Here is a 19,101-nt window from a genome sequence, read left to right on the forward strand (position 1 = left end):
TGGCTTTGTGTTGATGCAGGTCCAAGGAACAGGGAAAAGATACACTTTCACATTAATTTACAATACTGAGGACATCCTTAGTCAAACACACACACACACACAGCTGTACGCTGACCCTGATGCCACACTGAGAGTCTGAGCCACTACAAACACCAGACCCCACTGACCTCACCGACTCAGTAATAAACAGCTGTCACATAAGAGCCCTGTGTGTGTGTGTGTGTGTGTGTGTGTGTGTGTGTGTGTGTGTGTTTACTCGCCTGATTGGCTCTTTCTTTGTGTGACTGACTGTGTGTTTGCTTACCTGGTTGCATGACAGCTTTTGAGTGTATATATGTGTGTGTAATAGTTGTACACATGATGGATTACGCCTCTAAAGCTAACTCATTAACAAGTAATGACTTGCTTGTTTAATGTGGACAAAAATTGAAGTGTGAAAATGACAATGTGTTCTGCTGGGGAGGTACGGTGTCCTGGAGATAACCCAACTGTAAATAGCAAGTTGTTGTTTTTACACTTATAAGGACTTGTATGGATTAGACTAACAAGATATATTGTATATTATCAGTGGCTTTCAGAAGTGCCTGCAGATTTTCGAGCTGTATCTAACTGCCAAAATACATGGGACACATTCGTGGTGGGACTCAGCTAAATCTGGTGTTATGCATCTCTTCTTGTGATTCGAGATTAATGTTTATAACACATGGTCCCTATTAAATAAAATTGTTAAAAAAAAAAAAAAAAAAAAGCGGAGCGCAACCACTATACTCAACTGAAGCTGCTATACTGGCCACAGAAGCCATGCTTACCTGTGTGAGCACTGCGCTGCTTAACGTTACTTTAACTCCAAGGGCTCCACGGCCCTCCAACAGGTAAAAACTACATAGAACTCTGTAAAAATACGCACAATCTAGGGCTGTCATGAGAACCAATACTTCGGTACCAAGTCGATGCCAACACGCAAAAAATACGTTGGTACCTCTTTTTTTTCGGTACCGTAAGTACCAGATACAACTTTGTCCTCAGCGGGCCATGTCGATTCCTGTCGGAACTGATGGGGGCAGTATACGCACATCAGTCGGTGCCGAGGACGAGCGCCGAAGAAGAACGCCTGTTCTCCATCGTCTTTGCTAGAAACAATGGCTTTTACAAGTGCTGCTGGAGCCACAACACCTCGGCTTGTTGAAAAGTCAGGTAGTAGGAGTCATGTGTGGAGAGTGTTAGGCCTCATATACACCGCAAGCGATGCGTTCGCGATGCGTTCGCGTCGCGCTCGCGAGCGGTTGCTGTTTACTCACGTGTTCATTTCAGCGAGCATGTTAACAGGTTAGAGCATTCACACCACATCCGTTCTACGTGCTGCTCGAGTCGTGCTCTTTTCACGAGCAAACTCGAAAATAGAACAGACGCTGATTTTTTTGCGCGAGTCACAAGCGAATGGTCACGGTATTCAACAAAAACACGAGTTTGCGTGTGTTGTGACCTCTCTTGGCCACCGTAGACATCTCCCCCTTGACTAAGCGAGACCTGACAGGCACATGTTTCATGTACTTAACCATTTGTAGTGCTAAATTAAATTCTCCAAGCCTAAGCTTTGGATCCAAACTCACTTCTTCTTCTTCTTCTTTGGGGTTTATTGGAGATTTGCAAACACTGCACACTACCGCCACCAACTGTTCAGGTGTGGTTTGTATTTTGATGGGACAGCAGCGGGCACTGCATGACGCGTCTGTTCAGTTTTGGTGTGAATACACGTGTTCTGCCACCATGCTTGTGGTGTAAATGAGGCCTTAGAGTTAGAGTTAAAGTTTCATAAAGTAGTGAATTTAGAAATACATGAGTTCTGTTTTTTGATTTTTATCATGGTATTGAATGAGTATTGAGAATCGTGGAAATTCACTGGTATTGGTATCGACTACTGAAATTCTGGTATCGTGACAAGCCTAGTTTTTTTAAATTTCATTTCATTTATTCCTTTTGACCCCTCCCCAGGGTATAAGGGGCAGACAACAAAAAATAACATTAACAAATCAGAACAGGCGGCAGCCAATGCACAGCAAAATAAATAAAACAGAATTTGTGTACATACATACAAGTCAAAGCAAATCAAGAGAAACTATTCAAGATTTTCTTTAAAAGTTTCAACAAATTTGACAAGACCTTTACTTTTCGAGATGACATTAACTTTTTAAACTCATAAATATTTGGATTTGCTCTATAGAACTGTTCGACCAACTCTCTTCTCTCTTTATCAAAAAAAGAATACACAAGTACATAATGATATTCGTCTCCTCGATTGCCAGTCAAACAAAGAGTACATTTCTGGGGGACATTTTCATGATCATACCTGCGCTCAGAGATAGGTAACTTATGATTTCCACACCGAAACTTAGACAAACAAACTCTTTCGGAAGGTCTTAACATAATCAGATATGGTTCAAAAGTGAAATCAGTTTTAAACAATTTATAACTATCACATAAAGGGTTACTTTGTAATTTCTCATGCCATCTCTGTAGTTCCATATCAGATAATCTACGTTCAATCATTAATTTTAAATATTTAGGGTTCATCCGTCCAGCATCATGCCATAAGTACGATAAACCACAATCATCAAGAATATTTTTAACTTTGGAAATCCATTTACACTGAAAAATATTGTCATCATACAAAGTCTTGAAAACAATAAACACAGTCAAAGAGATTTTTGCTGTATTATGACTAATTAAATGTATCCAAAAGTTAATCATTCGCATGTTTACCTTTAAATCTAAACTATTTCGACCAAACTCTCCATAAATAATACAATTTGCTGTGCGTTTATTAACATTAAGTAAACGTTTCAAGAAAGATCTGTGAAGCATTTCAATTTGGTCAAGTTTATGAAATCCCCAGACTTCACTTCCATATAAAAGAAAAGGCACTATAAGCTGGTCAAATAACTCACATTGTATATCAACAGGTAACTGTAATCTAGTAACTCTGTTTTCCAAGGAGAATAAAGCTCTTTTAGCTAGTTTAACTTGCTTAGCTATTGCTTTATCAAATTGTCCATTAAAATTAAATAACGTTCCAAGATAGTCATACTCAAAAGTAACTTCTAATTTATCTGAACCAAATTTAAATTCTCAGAGTATCCGTAATTTCCCCCTGAAGAAAATAACAACCTTTGTTTTGTCTGTGTTGATAGTTAAATACCAGTTTTTACAATAAGAAGCAACTGCATTTAATGCAGCCTGTAATTCTGAAGGAGTCTCTGCCAGTACAATCGTATCATCCGCGTAAAGCAGGACATATAATTTCAAATATATCCCTATTTCACCATTCATCACATTTCGGCATTCAGTTGAAAAAAGTTGAAGTCTGTTGTACCATTGACTCACATATTTTTCAAAGTCATTTAAATATAGTGCAAACAATAGCGGTGATAAATTATCCCCCTGACGCACTCCTACATTACATACAAATTGTTCAGATAAATCATAACCAGCTCTAACACAAGATTTGGCATTCTCATAAATATTATGTATCACATTTAATACTCTTCCGTTTATACCAAGTGCAACTAATTTAAACCATAGTGATGACCTATCTACCAAATCAAACGCTTTTTTATAATCAACAAAAGCACAATACACAGTCTTTTTTTCTTATACAAGTACCGTTCATCCAGTGAAGTGAAGAACAAAAATATGGTCAAGGGTTGAAAAGCCTTTCCTAAACCCTGCCTGCTCTTCTCCAAGAATTCTTTAAGACTCTATATAAGCAGTTAGTCTGTAATTTATTACAGCCGTAAAAAGCTTACCAATACAACTAAGTAAAGTAATACCTCTGTAATTTTCAGGATCATCTACTGGTCCCTTGTTTTTGTATAATGGTTTTATCACTCCTAAACACCAGACAGTGGGGACTATACCTGTTATCAGTACCAAATTAAAGAATTTTACTAAAATGTTCAGCATTTCCAAAGGGGAGTTCTTTATATATTCATTTATAACTTCATCGATACCATTTGCTTTTTTATTTTTTTATTTTTTTTACCATTCGCTGTATTTCTTCCAAAGTAAACAAATCATTTATGCATTCATTTGTAGGAGAGGTGACTTGTCTGAGGTCAAATTGCTGGTCTTCTGGTGTACAATTATCACTCGATTTTTGTTTCTTAAAATATTCAGCAAAGGTTTCTATAGATACATTTCCTAATCTTCCAGATGGTTTACCTGCATTTAGAATAGACCAATATTCATTACTATTAGATTTCTTAAGTGTACGAAGTTTCCTATGTAAAGAATCATAGAACTGCCTTGAACATTTCCTTATGATGGATTTATACTTTCCAGCTATACATTTTATTTCACTTATTTTTCTTAAGACATCTCAGGCTGCTCATCTGTTTTGTAAAAGGATGAACATCTACTGAATGTAATTCTTAACATAAAAAAAGGGAAACTATTGGAACTAATGTTACTTACAGGTTTTTGTGCGATGGTTTTATTGGTCTGGCCCATCTGAGATCAAATTGGGCTGTATGTGGCCCATTAACTAAAATGAGTTTGACACTCCACATACAAGAAGTGAAACAGGAACATGTGAGACAGTCAGAAAAAGTGTTCACAGATTAGCCTGTTTACACACATCTTTACTCTTTATAGCCTTGTAAGTGTTGCAACAACTTTTGTTTGTGTTGCAATGCAACACATACTATAAACTTCCTATTTTACAGGCAACCCCCTAAATTTACTCTCAGCCTGTGTCTTGTGCTGTTAATGACTGTAGCTTGATGACAGGTCTAAATATTTAGTGTGCTTGATATCTAGGGATCTACTGCAAGTAGCGGCCAGCCTCTCACTCGCAACCTTTAAAGGGATAGTGCACCCAAAAATGAAAATTCAGCCATTATCTACTCACCCATATGCCGAGGGAGGCCCAAGTGAAGTTTTAGAGTCCTCACATCAGAGAGAGGGGGTAGCAACACAACCTAATGCAGGCTTACAGCGCCACAGATTCAAACGTCCAAAAACACATAGTTGAAACCACAAAATATCTCCATACTGCTCGTCCGTAGTGATCCAAGTGTCCTGAAGCCCCGACATAAAAAGTTGTTTGGAAAAACATCATTTGAACTCTGTTTTTAGCCTCATTGTAGCCTGTAGCTCTAACTGCCTCTCTGTGCGCCGCGCTCATGTGTGTGCACTTGCCCGAGACTGTGTGGTTTCAATTTTATGTTTTTGGACGTTCGAATCTGGGGTGCTGTCAGCCTCCATTAGGTGGAGTTGTGTTGCCAGCCCCTCTCCCCTTGGATTTCCACAAGTGATGTGAGGATTCTAAAACTTCACTCGAGCCTCCCTCGGCATATGGGTGAGTAGATAATGGCTGAATTTTCATTTCTGGTTGCACTATCCCTTTAATAGTTCACACATAGTGCTAAACCGCCTATTTGCAACCACTGAGCCGATGTCAATTCACCTCTGATCTGGGGCTCAGCGAGTTGGGAATCAGTTGTGTATTTTGATCTAGGGATGAATCCAAATCTGAATATGTTATTCAGGAAAGCACAAATAATACGATGGAAACAGATATTTGCTCTCTAAAAGTTTTGTTTCTTCAAATTGATTCATTCCATTGTGGACATCCCAAGATAAAAATGCCCATTCTGTTTGCAACATAGGACCTTGATTCAATTAACTTGATTTAATAAGTTAAAAATGAATAGAAATTGAGTGAAAAGGCACAAGAATTTCATTGCAGATGAAAAATAGGTTGAAAAAATACAACATTTGCCTGATTTAACAAGACTTAAGGTATAAACGCCCACTTCCGGTCTTCTATCTGAAAACAAATACAGGTTGAGACGTCTCTGTTCATCTCCAGGGTGAACTTTATGACTCTCAAGCCTCTCTGATTTACAATATATTTATTTATTTTCTATGCCCAGCTGAAGCCAGGGATGAAAATCGATCAGTGACCTTACCCCGAGTCCGTCACAGTAATTGCCATGTCTGTATCTCATCAAATCCAAACTAAACTTAACTGGACATTGTAATTAACCTGTTTTTTCCCCTTTTACAATGGCAGCCTGGCAATGACGACAACACTGAGCGTTTTAAGACCCAGTAATTGCAGCGGAGGCTGTAAACTTGAATGCGAGAGTCCATTACAAAAGGAACACTTCATCAACGGATACAGTCATCGACAGAGAGAGGCCATTACCATGCATCACCCTTCTGAGACAAAGGAAGTCACCATGGCTAATCTGTCATCTCCATCTCATAGCTCCTCTCTGCTCCGACAATAACAGAGAGAGATGAGAGGGAAAGAGATGTTGTCCGGAACACACGCATACACCGTTACTGTAGGTAGTCGGTCTTACTGTCATCATGTGCATCTGGTCTGAGTAATTCAAATTGTCAGATGGTAATCATGACAATGAAAAATCTCTAAGGGAAAAGAGAGATGGAAGTTTCGAGAACCTGAGGTTCACTAATTTTGCAAAGCAGGTTTTAGTCAGTTATATTTATGTATTTTTGATGCACTTTATTCATTATTCAAGGGGCAAAGTCAACGATGGACAAGGTTGTCTTTTTCGTCAACTTGTGTAAATAGTTGTTGTTCAGTGCCCGAATAATAAGGAACAATAAACTGCTGCAGAAACTGTCTATAGCTCAATAAACCTTCATTTGAAAGTGTGTATGAAATCATTAACTGTTAGTAAATTAGAGGTGATGACAAGGGCAATATGGTCTCTTTCTTTCCATCAAAGTGACTGTCTGGCATTTCTTGCATCTGGTATTTTCTTAGAAAGACTTTCTGGTTATTCTTTGGGTACATTCATATGGATGCTTCTCATATCCAAGCTTATGGCAGGCCTATCTAGTATATGAATGATAGCTTATAATCACCTCTTTTCAAGCTCCTACCTAAGACTTTTGTTTACTTTGTGTGTGTAATTCATCTCCCTGCCCCCGGGCTGTTTATGTAGCCTTGTGTCTCTCCCCCTCCTCTGCTTTTTTCTTCCATTTCCTCTATTTCACCCTACCTAACCCCTCACTCTCTTCACTCTCTGGCTCCACAACTGAAATTTAGCTCTGCTTTGAAAGCCCTGAACCTTCTCTCTCCTCCTTTCTGCTGTCGTAGGCTACGTCCAAAACTCTTAAAGGTTCTGTATGTGACATCCAGAGCATTAATATGGCAGCAAACACGATTTGCTATGTATCTATGGATATCACAATGTTTTAACTCGTAGAAGCATAGCCCCTGTCCTGCGGTACCCCCTGGTTAATATAGATAAATCTGTCCATTGCTTTGAGCTGTTTATAGAGTAAGCACTGTTTGCTGCTAGCTCAGCCACCTCTATGTTTTAGCCCAGTTTCCACCGAGTACTTTCGGTATGGTACCTTTGGAACCAAAAGTAACCTAGACCCTAGTGTCTCCACTGCAAACAGTACTCTTAAATGTGGGCGGGGTTGTTGTCACTCACTGTATTTCCCCATTAACAGTGACACAGATGGAAGTCTGCGCCTCGTTTATCATCCACAGAACGAGGCTGCACGCCGACATTTTCAGAGCAAAATAAAACAGGCTGCAGTGAGCGTCTCTCTCCATAGGATATTTAAAAATAGCGGGTTTGTGCATTTAGTCCTTCTCAGGCAAGCTCAGGGGTTTAGTGTTGACGGAGCCCACAGGAACAACACTCCGCTGCGCTTTTTTTTTTCTTGGTGTGAGGATTAGAATATACGCAGTTCACATAATTCGGCCAAAATTAACATATATATATATATATATATATATATACATATATATATATATATATATATATATATATATGAAGAAGATTCACTCATTACTAAAAGTGTATATCGTATAGAAACTAAAGTAATGGTCAGAGTTGTCACATTGAAATTTAAGGTGTGTTGATGGATTCATGTTGTCAACTCATCCCAGATAGCACACATACATCTGGCTGACGTCGGCCTGAGGACGACACCTGAATTTATAACGTCTGACAAGCGTCGGCCGCATGGGCGGATATCTTTAAATTTAATACTCTTTTGTCCCAGCTCATCAAACGTCTCTGTTACGTCGGCTTTGGGTCCGCCCAGTGCTGTAGAATGTCTGCCCACATACAGAAGTCGCCACAGAGGCAGAATTTCATCTCCGCGGTCTTTGTTTGGAACTGAGCTCGCAGCACACAGCATCTCATCGCAGTTGGTTTCAGGTAAGCTAACTGGAATAAATTGGCAGAAAATAGCTATTTAGTTTCTTCTGTGACCGTTAAAAGAGGTTCCTGGTGAGTGGCGAGGCACGACTGGGTGTATAGCACATGTCCCCACCAGCTAACGTTATCTTTCGTTAGCTGATAGCTAGTTTAGTGGTTTAGCTCATGTTAGCTAACAGGCTACAACTGTGGTGTTTTCATTTTATTTTCCCTAGTTGACGTTATCTGCTCATCTGGTTATCGTGAGCACTCGTTTTGGGTTAAAGTGGAAGTGCCCGGAGCTGCCACCCGTGGTCCCGCGGCCCCCCCAGCCTGACCTCCAGGGCCCTGGACGGATGCTCAAGTGTGGGTGAGAGGAGCGGAGAGGAGCGGAGACGTAAGGCGGGGCGGGCCGACACTGTGTATCCCAGAACGGGTGCTTAAGTGTGGGTGACAGGAGCGGAGAGGACTGCAGAGGTAAGGCGGGGCGGGCCGACACTGTGTATCCCAGAACAAGTGCTCAAGTGTGGGTGAGAAGAGCGGAGAGGAGCGCAGAGGTCAAATAGTGAAGTTTAAGGATGCCTTTGGTATGTTGTTAATGTGATTTTATGGGCAATTTATCAGTAGAGGTCTCCTCATCTGCAAAGCAAACCGTCCCGGTGGCTACAGGTAATAGTGCAGTTTTGAAACCACTGTTTTTCCAAGATGAAGGACTGATTGTTGAGCTGCTGTTAACAGTTAATGGAGTTAATGCTGGATCCCTTTATTTAACAGTTTCAACACTAAATTAAGCAGAGGGATGGACCCAAAGCCTTCAATCTGGCTAAAAGACAGCTGAAATGCTAAAAAAAAAAAAAATACAGTGGTGAAGTTGGGATTTGTTTCTTGAAGTTACGTGCTAATCGTCTTTTCTGTCTCTTGCAGGCTTCCAGGAGAAGCGGACAGGCCATCAGATATTGTTTGTGGAGATTTGAAAATAAAGTTTGTCAAATTGACACAAAATAGGGTAACAGTCAGCTGTTTTTGAATGTTAGCATTGATTTCTCACATTGAATGGTGAAATATTTGTAGTTTGAAAGGTCCGACCTAAATGAATAAAGGTCGTAGTTAATGAAGCATATGAATATTAATGAAGGAGCACCCACTGAGCGCAGCTTCTTGTATTGAACATTTGAACATCGCGTGGTCATTTTCGATTAAAGGCCGACGTCTCAGCGACGTCTCGGCAATGAGCAAACGCTCTCCCTGCTACGTCTTAACGATCTAAACTTGATACATCAGGCCGACGTCGGCCAGATGTATGTGTGCTATCTGGGATGCATTGAGTAACATTACAAGTTAACGTTCCAGCTTAAAAGTCACCGGCAGTCGGCCCAGTGAATTAAGTCATATATTTCTAAGACTCTAGCTGCTGCAAGAGGCAGCAAAACATCCTTTCATTTAATAGTTACAGTCACCTAATAAAACTCTCCACGGTATGAACAGTGGTTACATGAGCATCAAATTCAGCCACAACTCATCCCTGAGCAGAGTGACCATCCTCTACTGACCAATCAATGAACTGCAGTGTTCACAGCTCCACCTTTTAGTACCAGATCTGTGTGCTAGGTACCCCAACAGAGGGGGGACCATTTCCACAACTGGAAACAGAAGAAAAAGCGTACTGAACTGAACTGAACTGAACTGAACTGAACTGAACCGTACCGTACCGTACTACTACTACTCTCTCACTACCAACATGGTGGTGATTATAAGGGTGATTCTTAACTGCCTCTCAATGCATTTTGTAGCCTAGTTTTGTATTGGGGGATGGAGATTGAGCTGGGGCTGGACAGTGCAGCTCATGCTTAAGAAAAGAACCTTTGTCTGCTTATATACACAAAGTAGACACAAAGATTAAAGCCTCCCTTATTTGCATAACTAAATGTCACATGGCGCTACATCTGGCTACATGCCTCTTTCTTGTTAGTTGTTATCACACAGAGTTTGCATTTGGCAAATACAGTGTTGCTTTTCCAGCGGCTTAAAGTATTGAACTGCTTTGCCACAATGTCCACATACAGCTTTTTAATTGGTACGTTTAAAAACCAGACTTGCCACTTGAGCGGCTCTGTGAGGCTTTACAGGCATGACAAGGAAGAGTTGAATGCTAATGTCCCCATGCTTACATGCTCATAATGAGAATGCTAAGAGGCCGATGTTCAATTCAATTTTATTTATAAAGCCCAATATCACAAATCACAATTTGCCTCAGAGGGCTTTATAGCATACGACACCCCTCTGACAGCCCTGTATGAGACAGTTGGAGTGAGAGAAAGCATCCAAGTAGGATATCTATGCAATCTGTAAAATTTTACTGGTTTGAAATGGCAGAACTCAGTTGACACAACCATATTCTCTTTAGGCATCAAACAACCTCCTCATGTACAAGCAACTATGTCAGACACATCTTAAGCCAAATAGTCATATGCGAATTTGCCTCTACAGACTCGTGATAACCATACAACATCTTATTACATATCTGTATACTATAACACTTCATTATTCTGTCCATCAAATAAAAAACAGGACTGGTGATCAGAATACAAGCCCGTCTGAGGTGATTACATGATGCTCACGCCTCCAGTGACTTCCAAGAAAGACAAATTTCAAGTCCCAGTTTTGTAATCTCTACTTGCGTTCCACTCCTACAATTATGCTGGTTTGTTTACTACAAACACCTCAGTAAATACTACCAGATGGTGCACAAGCCTGTGGGTGTGACACATTAAGAACAACTGTTGTGGATTGTGCTTACTGAACTACCTGGTGACCAGGATACATTTGTCTTAAAGGGATAGTGCACCCAAAAATGAAAATTCAGCCATTATCTGCTCACCCATATGCCGAGGGAGGCTCAGGTGAAGTTTTAGAGTCCTCATATCACTTGCGGAGATCCAAGGGGAGAGGGGGTAGCAACACAACTCCACCTAATGGAGGCTGACGGCGCCCCAGATTCAAACGTCGAAAAACACATAATTGAAACCACAAAATATCTCCATACTGCTCGTCCGTAGTGATCCAAGTGTCCTGAAGCCTCGACATAAAAAGTTGTTTGGAAAAACCTCATTTGAACTCTGTTTTTAGCCTCACATGTTTTTCCAAACAAATTTTTATGTCGGGGCTTCAGGACACTTGGATCACTACAGACGAGCAGTATGGAGATATTTTGTGGTTTCAATTATGTGTTTTTGGGCGATTGAATCTGGGGCGCCGTCAGCCTCCATTAGGTGGAGTTGTGTTGCTACCCCCTCTCCCCTTGGATCTCCGCAAGTGATGTGAGGACTCTAAAACTTCACTTGGGCCTCCCTCGGCATATGGGTGAGTAGATAATGGCTGAATTTTCATTTTTGGGTGCACTATCCCTTTAAGTAAATGGAATTTCCTTTTGAGCTTATATGAGTATTTTAAATCCTTGAATGACTCTGATGGTAGAACCATCAAGAGCAAAAGGTCAACAGGTCACTTTTAGCAAGGCAATATGAAGTCTAACAGTGCGTTCATGTTGTGAGGTACTTCGTTGTGTTGCTCATGTGGGTAATGTGGCTAAAATGACATGTAGTCTTTACTGTTTTGGTGTTCCCTGTCATGACATACTTGTTTGCTTATTCAAGATAGGCAGTTATGAATGCAGGCGTATCAAATGGTGTAACCTGCCAGGAAGAGCAGAGGAAAACATGATTCAGATGAAGATGATTCAGAGGACAATGATTCCAAAGAAAAACACGATCCAGGTGGATATGAAAATAAAAACAATCAAAACCAGCCTGGCTGCAAAGAACAGTTATCGACCCATCCTTGCACAATCATAGGAGATTCGCTCAGTTGATACCTCACCCATGCCAAAACAGTGACAGGAACCTAGTGCAAAGACGTTGCTGATAACCTTGTGAGCTTTGACTGAACTTTCTGTACAGATATCTTGATGGGGAAGGTTACTTGGCTTGTCCCCATAGGAGAGCCTTTTTTGATTCCTTGTACAACCTTTTATTAAAGGTTTAGACATGCCTTGTAAAGGTTTTACAGAGAACCCCTTTATGGTGTAATGGTTCCACCCAGAAGCCTCTCTGGTGGTTTCATCCAGAACCTTTCACCTTCTAAGGGTGTTAACAAGGACTCACCCAAAGGGCTCTACTGAGAAACCATTTTATTTTCTAAGAGGTTCATCTAAAACCCACCCAAAAATACCATTTCAAACATGGGTAAACATTTCAGCAGATGGGGGGTGAGGATCTTAGAACCTTTTGGGGAAAAGAGTTCCTCAGGGATTGTTGAAAGCATGGGTATTCAGTTTGGATAAAAGGGCTCTTAATGAAACACTTAATCTTAAGGCCAAAACACACCGGCAGCAAACACATGCGTCAAGAAATACACCCCTATTATTTTCCATGTACAACCCCACGCTGGCAGCAGTAAAGCATGCATTGGTGCTCTTAGAGGTGCCACCCCATGACCATTTACATCACTGTCCTGTTTCCACCTTTGACGCCGCCGGAACGAGATGCATTTCCCCCCCCCCCCTCTCTCTGCTTGTACACAGCAGCTCCCATAGCAGTTATTTTTCTCTGCTCTTAAAGAGAACTCTTGCTGTTGCTTTGTCTTGTGTGTGACAAAGAATGGATGAGGAGAGACTTGTTGTTGAGGTTGAGAAATATCCAGAGGTAAACGACCCACAATCCTATTATCAAGACAATGGCCAAAAAGACATTTCCTGGCGAGTTGTAGCTCGGAGATCGGCTCTTTAGGTGTGAAATCAACTTTAATTAGGAGATGTCCATACTTGATTTTAAGGTAATGCAAAGGTGGAAGAGGTACAGATCTTTCAGTAAAGTAGTAATAACTTTGTGTGGTCGTCTGTTGACAAGCTGCAGCGCAACACGTCCAGTGTGATAGGGGTGGCACATGACGTTTGGCACATGACACACTGCAGCAGTGCCAGTGTGTTTTCAGCTTTACAAGGAACCCTTGAGGAACCCTTTCTTAACAAGAGTTCTGTGGTTGAAAAGGGTTTTTAATGAAACTCTTAGCCTTACAAAGAACTGTTGAAATACTTTTTCTTGAAAAAAAGGGTTCTTCACAAACACATGGTTCAGGGGAGAACCTTAAGCCATCAGTAAGAACCCTTTTCTAGGAGTGGTATGTCAAAGTATTTCTGCATGTAACATGCTTGTGCCTCATAATAACATGAGAAGAAGTACTTAAATTTGGAAGACTATATCATAAAGCTTCTAATATGAAAAGTTGGCATGCCTGACAACCGGTTTTATCTTGCTCAAAGTTATGTTTTTATTAAAGTTGCAGAGTAAATAGTCCATCTTTAAATCAGATCATCACATATACAGCAAACAGCATCTAAGCAAACAAGTACACATCTGCCTGCAGCCATGCACGCCTGAGTCTCCCCCTTGTACAGTAGGTAGGATTCTCCTTTGGCCAACTGGTAGATGTTTGCTTTCCATTGTGGGACACCACGGTTTAAATTTGGTCTGTTAGACTTGTGTGAAATAGAGGAGCTTCTATCGCAACAAGAGCACAAATACAGCACAGTGGTCATGCAAGTATTTTGAGAAATCACTCAAAGCAAACAGATTTCCCCACTGCTGGGTTCTATGCGGTTCCACTCGATCCTTTCCCATCCTAGGGTAGCCTTTGCCAGACGCTACAAGTGACTGTATACATCATGTCTTTCTAAGTAATTTTGTATTTTCTGCTTTTCCTTCTTTTTCTCCACATTACTGTGCTATGCTCTGTGCTTTAAAAGGCAAAGAAGAACCACATGTGGGTGGCAGGGAAACCAAATACTGAAGTCAGGCTGAATCTTGTGGTAGTCACAGCGATGTGAGAGATTTTAAATTTCCATCAGACATTGACATTAAGTGTTTTGTCATGGTTACTTTATAATCATTACGCTTTACATTCCTGCTGTCACTTACCAAGAGACATGTCAGATTATGATCTCAGACCAATCATAGTTTACTGTCTTTGGAGACTGTCCTCACGAGAACAATGACAGCATTGATCGTTCCTAAATGCCTAAAAAAACCTTTGCTCACGTTTCCCTGACAAGAAACTTTTATGACTGCTGTCTGTCAGGAGCGGAGGTTGATAAAACCTGTTAGGGAGGAGGACGAGGTGGATGGCTGGGCCCACAAAGCCTGTGAGCACTGTTTGGAACCCGTGTTTGACCAACAGTGAGTGATCTTCTCCCAACGTTAACTAGGTTGTTATTGTGCCTAAACCTAACTAAACCTTATTTACTGCTAAACCAATTGGTGGTTGTTAGGAAAAATCATGTTTTGGCTTAAAATACTTGAGTTTGCTGGCACTAAAACATAGCTATGTCTTGGCTTGAAATGCAATGAAACTTGACGAAAAGTACAATGCCAACATTTTCTCTGGTGACTGGACTGTTATTACAGTGGCAAATAAAAGAGGGTCATTTTGAATTATTTTTGTAAGTCATTGTTAAGAGTTTTGAAGACAAAGACACATGATGGCATCTTGCCATTGGTTGGTTTCAGAAGGTAATGACAAATTACCTTTTTTGTCATTTAATTTGGACAGCTTGGGTTTTTCATGACCTGCATGATGAGCCAAGGTAAACAGGAAGTAGGGGACAGAAGCATCACTTCTAAAATCAGAGGAATCAACAACCATGGCATCATAGATATTGCCAGTAGGCAAAAAACCTATGCCGTCCCCTATGTCGTAGCCTGACGTGCACCTCCCCAGAAATGTAACTACACACCGTGGCAACGCAGACCTCCTGTCATTTTTGTAAGCTGAAACCATTTCCCTCAGTGGAAACAAAGCTTTTATTTACTTTAATTTCACAGATAAGAAACAATAAATTGTGAAGACAGTAAAGCCTCCACAAAAATAGCATTTTATGTCTTGTTTGTGATTTATTCTGGCTTCAGGAAATCTCTGCTGGTCACTAGGCTGATTTGTATAATGTAAAATGCCGTTGGCCTGTGCTAATAATGTTAGCTTGTTGTATTTGTTTGGAAAACATGTTTAGTATAAGACAGTTGTTTTGTTGGTGAACCTTGTGAGTTGTAAGGGAGCCAAATTATGTATCGTTACCTTTGTTAAATGTTGCTGTTGTCCCTGGTTTTATATGAGTAGAGGAAAAGTCTGCTAGCCACTAAGCTAATTTATACAATGTAAAATGCCATAGGCTAGTGCTAATAACGTTGGCATGTTATATTTGTTTGGAAAACGTGTTTAGTATAAGACAGTTGTTTTGTCAGTGAACCCTGTGAGTTGTAATGGAGCTGAAATTTGTAACGTTACCTTTGTTAAATGTTGCTGTTGTCCCTGGCTTCATATGAATAAAGAAAAAGTCCACTAGCCACTAAGCTAATTTATACAATGTAAAGTGCCATAGGCTTGTGCTAAAAACATTAGCATGTTGTATTTGTGGGGAAAATGTGTCCAGATAAAGACAAGTGTTTATCTGTGAATGCTGCGACTTATAGTGAAGCTGATTTGTGTACTTGTGTTTGAAATTGTTGCTATTAAGCCATGTTTAATGTGTGTTTAATGTGTGTTTTGGATGGGTTTTGAATCAGCTCAACTTCACAGCACTTCACAGAAAACCCATCGCTGACTAGTGTTTTGGGGGTAACTGCAGATTGACACAGACACACCACCGCACAAGTATAAATGCTCACAACAGCAAAGGCTACGGTGTAAGCTCTGCAAGTATAAATCCATCATGAGGCGTCCAAGATGCTTAATTCTTCCACTGTAACACTCTACACTGGATTAGGGCTGCAGCCAATTTACCACAAAATATTTGTTTAATCAGTTTATAATTTGGTCTGTAACATGCCAGTTTTTTTTAATGCCACAGCTTCCTAAACCCCAAGGTAATGCCAAAAAATGTCTTGTTTTGTCTGACCCACACTTAAAAGGCCTATATTCAGTGTTGCATTGCAATAACAGAAAAGAAGCAAATCCCAGAGCTACTTAAAAATGACTGGCGAAAAAACAACAATCAAAATATCTGCAATAGTTCTACATGGGGAAAAAACTTTTGCTTGTGGAGCCTGTCCTGAATTACGTCTGAGTGATGGTGTACTTTGAGGATATGGCACTGATGTGCTTAAATAACATTCAATTTAAGTGACATATTCGACTTAATGGGACAAATGAGCAAATGTCCTATTGTTCGATGCACCATGGCTTTTACACTTCATTTCATTCCACAGCGGCGGCGGTTGGTTTACTACAAACACCTCACTAAGTGTTCACAGATGGTGTAAAGTTGGCAGACATAACTGTCCCTTCACCAAATACTTTCTCATAACCTGAGAACCCCGTATGAAAAAAAGGTTTTCACTTCACTTGGACACCGGCACCGGCAGACAGGAGGAAATATTTCCAGTGTATTATGTGGAGGGTTAATTGGTAAGGAATACAATATGTCTTTGAGTCCCTGAGTGTCAGTCTCACGCTCTCTTTTTTTTTCTCTCCCCTTCACTCCACCCCTCTCTCCTTTCCTGTCTCTTTCCTAACAAGTTACTGAAAAAAAATGTGTTTCCAATTAGGCTCTGAGGGAAAAAGAACAACTCTCAACTGCGAATACTACAAGAAATGTCTTCAGTAACAGGACATTTACATCATGAAATATCAGTCTTTCAGTAGATAAGTGGGAAGAATTCGAATTAGATTAATTAAATGCACTTGTTTGTACTAAAGTTTCACCTGTTTTCTGTGTTTTAAGAATAAAAATCCACCAGTTTAAAGAAAACTCTTCACTTTTATTAATTTGCAGTGAAATGCTGTGACACCTTTTAAAAAAGCAAATAACGTGCGCAAATGTCACTGCCACTCTTTATTCAAATGCATTCTTTGCAGTGAGTGTGTGTCTGTGTGTGAATGTGTGTGTGTGAGTGACGTCATGTGCAGACAAAGGTCCTCTCCTGCAGAGTGTGTGTGGCAGTCGGTCGGTCAGAGAAAGAGAGGGAGAGCTTGGCGGAGCCGCCGCGCCAGCGCAGAGAGGCACGGAGACACAGCAGAGAGCATCAAGGCGACTTCATCCGGAGACGAATCAATTGAACAACTTCACAAACAGGGACACGCTGCTGGTGGAGAGAATAAAAACCAATAAAGCATCGGAGGAGGTGTTGCTTTTCTGCACGGACATAAAATGAAAGGGTTACCTGGCTGTATTTTGGATTTGGAATCTTTTATTACACCGCTGCGACTTTGACATAAGAGTTGCACAGGCTGAGTCTCTAGGAGTTTTCTGTTGGAGGGATTTCAGGCACCTCGAATCAAACTTGAGTTGGACATCCAGGAACCAGTCAGGGAGTAAGCTACCCACCTACTGCTTTCATTGGAAAGAAAACACAGTAAGTATTTCTTATTGCATGAATCCTTATTTTTTAAAAAAGTTCTTCTCCAAAGCGCACTTACGCGCGTCTTAAATGCACGCACGGATGTGGGCATCTTTACATAATCAAAGTATACCTGCCACGTAGACGCGGCTGGAAAGCCTTCGGTTGAGATAAAGCCTTTGATGGCATTAGCAGATGCCTGAATCCGCTGTGCGCACCGTTATTTCGATATGGGGAGCTGTGCGCACACAGGGGTCGAGAACGGGGACGCGGCTGGCTGGAATGAAGGACTTGTTGCGCCAGAGCTGGGCTCTTTATCAAACACTGGGATTGGAACAATATTTGTGGAAGGGAGTGAACGGAAAAAAATCACAAGCGGGCGTTGGGTCTGGGAGTAAAAAACTTTGACATCTGTCTTGATTTTCCACGCTGATGTGCAGTCAGAGAATGTGTTTGGAATTTTTTGTTTTCTTCATGGGACCTCTTCCTTTCTCACCCCCAAATGTAACCCCCTTCCTAAACAAAACAAAAAACAAGTTATCCATAATCAGCTGTCATACTTAATACTTATATTAGTGTCAGCACTTGTAGGTGTAACTGCTAAACATGCTGAAGAGGCCAGCAGCAGACTAATAGTCCCCAAACGCTTCTTGCGGTGTTGGCATCCTCACAAAGTATGCGCCTTGATGCTGTCTACTACCGGCAGGAGTCAACACACCGTGCTGTGCCCTGGACTCAGGCCTTCAAATACAACACTTCCATGAACTAACTTAGTGTCTCGCTGAACTCTGTTAGAGATGGGACACTGGCAAGACTCGTGATGTGGTTTGGTCCTGCAGCTGCCAGAACAAGATCAGAAATGCTAGATGATTCGCAGGCAGACAGAATGTTAACCTCCATCACCTGCAGCAAGGATGGAGATAAAGTATGCAGCAGGGTGCCTGTGATTGTTACTACTTGTCCTGCTGTGACACAAATATAAAGACATCATTTGTTGTGTCTTTTAAGCTACACAGAACACAACATATTAATGATCATTCCTGCATCTGGATCAGGTTGGGCCAGGTGCTTCCTGTTGTTCTGATGGCATGATAACTCATGCAAATAGCTTTGGTTTTTCATTCAAATCAAAGGTGCGCATAAAAAGGATTATTGGTAATGTTTAGCATTTACAGGAATACGCATTAACCACAAAGTTCAAGGTGGTAATGAACGTGTGTCATGCTCACTGAGTCCATTCAGAGGCTGCAAAAGTTTACTCTAAAGAAGGGCATCTTAAACACTTTTTTTCTGCCCAACAAGTGCTGGTTGATGAAGCTGTCCAACATTTTTGTGCTAAGCAGAATATCTCAATGACTTCTGGCCAGACTGCTGTGCAACTTGGCATTTGTGTCCCTAGAGGGGAATTCCTAATCTCTCTGGAGCCTCTTGAAGTTTCATTGATAGCAGGTCAGGTTGGACTTTTTACTTGATTAACATTTAAGTCTCTCAGACTAAAACTAATGTCCCAGTTGCTATGTAAT

At 40.9% G+C, this 19,101-nt stretch overlaps 1 protein-coding gene across 1 annotated transcript in view; it reads left to right on the forward strand.

Annotated features, from left to right (window-relative positions):
* The first annotated feature begins 17,107 nt into the window (after window positions 1–17,107).
* The window catches only part of lpar1 (lysophosphatidic acid receptor 1), a 58,102-nt gene continuing 56,108 nt past the window's right edge, over window positions 17,108–19,101 (forward strand). The window contains exon 1 of the mRNA XM_033646797.2: window positions 17,108–17,593. The gene's annotated coding sequence lies outside the window, so the exon portion shown is untranslated. The remainder of the gene's footprint in view (window positions 17,594–19,101) is intronic.

Source organism: Epinephelus lanceolatus, chromosome 19 (assembly GCF_041903045.1).
Source record: "Epinephelus lanceolatus isolate andai-2023 chromosome 19, ASM4190304v1, whole genome shotgun sequence".
Taxonomy (NCBI): domain Eukaryota; kingdom Metazoa; phylum Chordata; class Actinopteri; order Perciformes; family Serranidae; genus Epinephelus; species Epinephelus lanceolatus.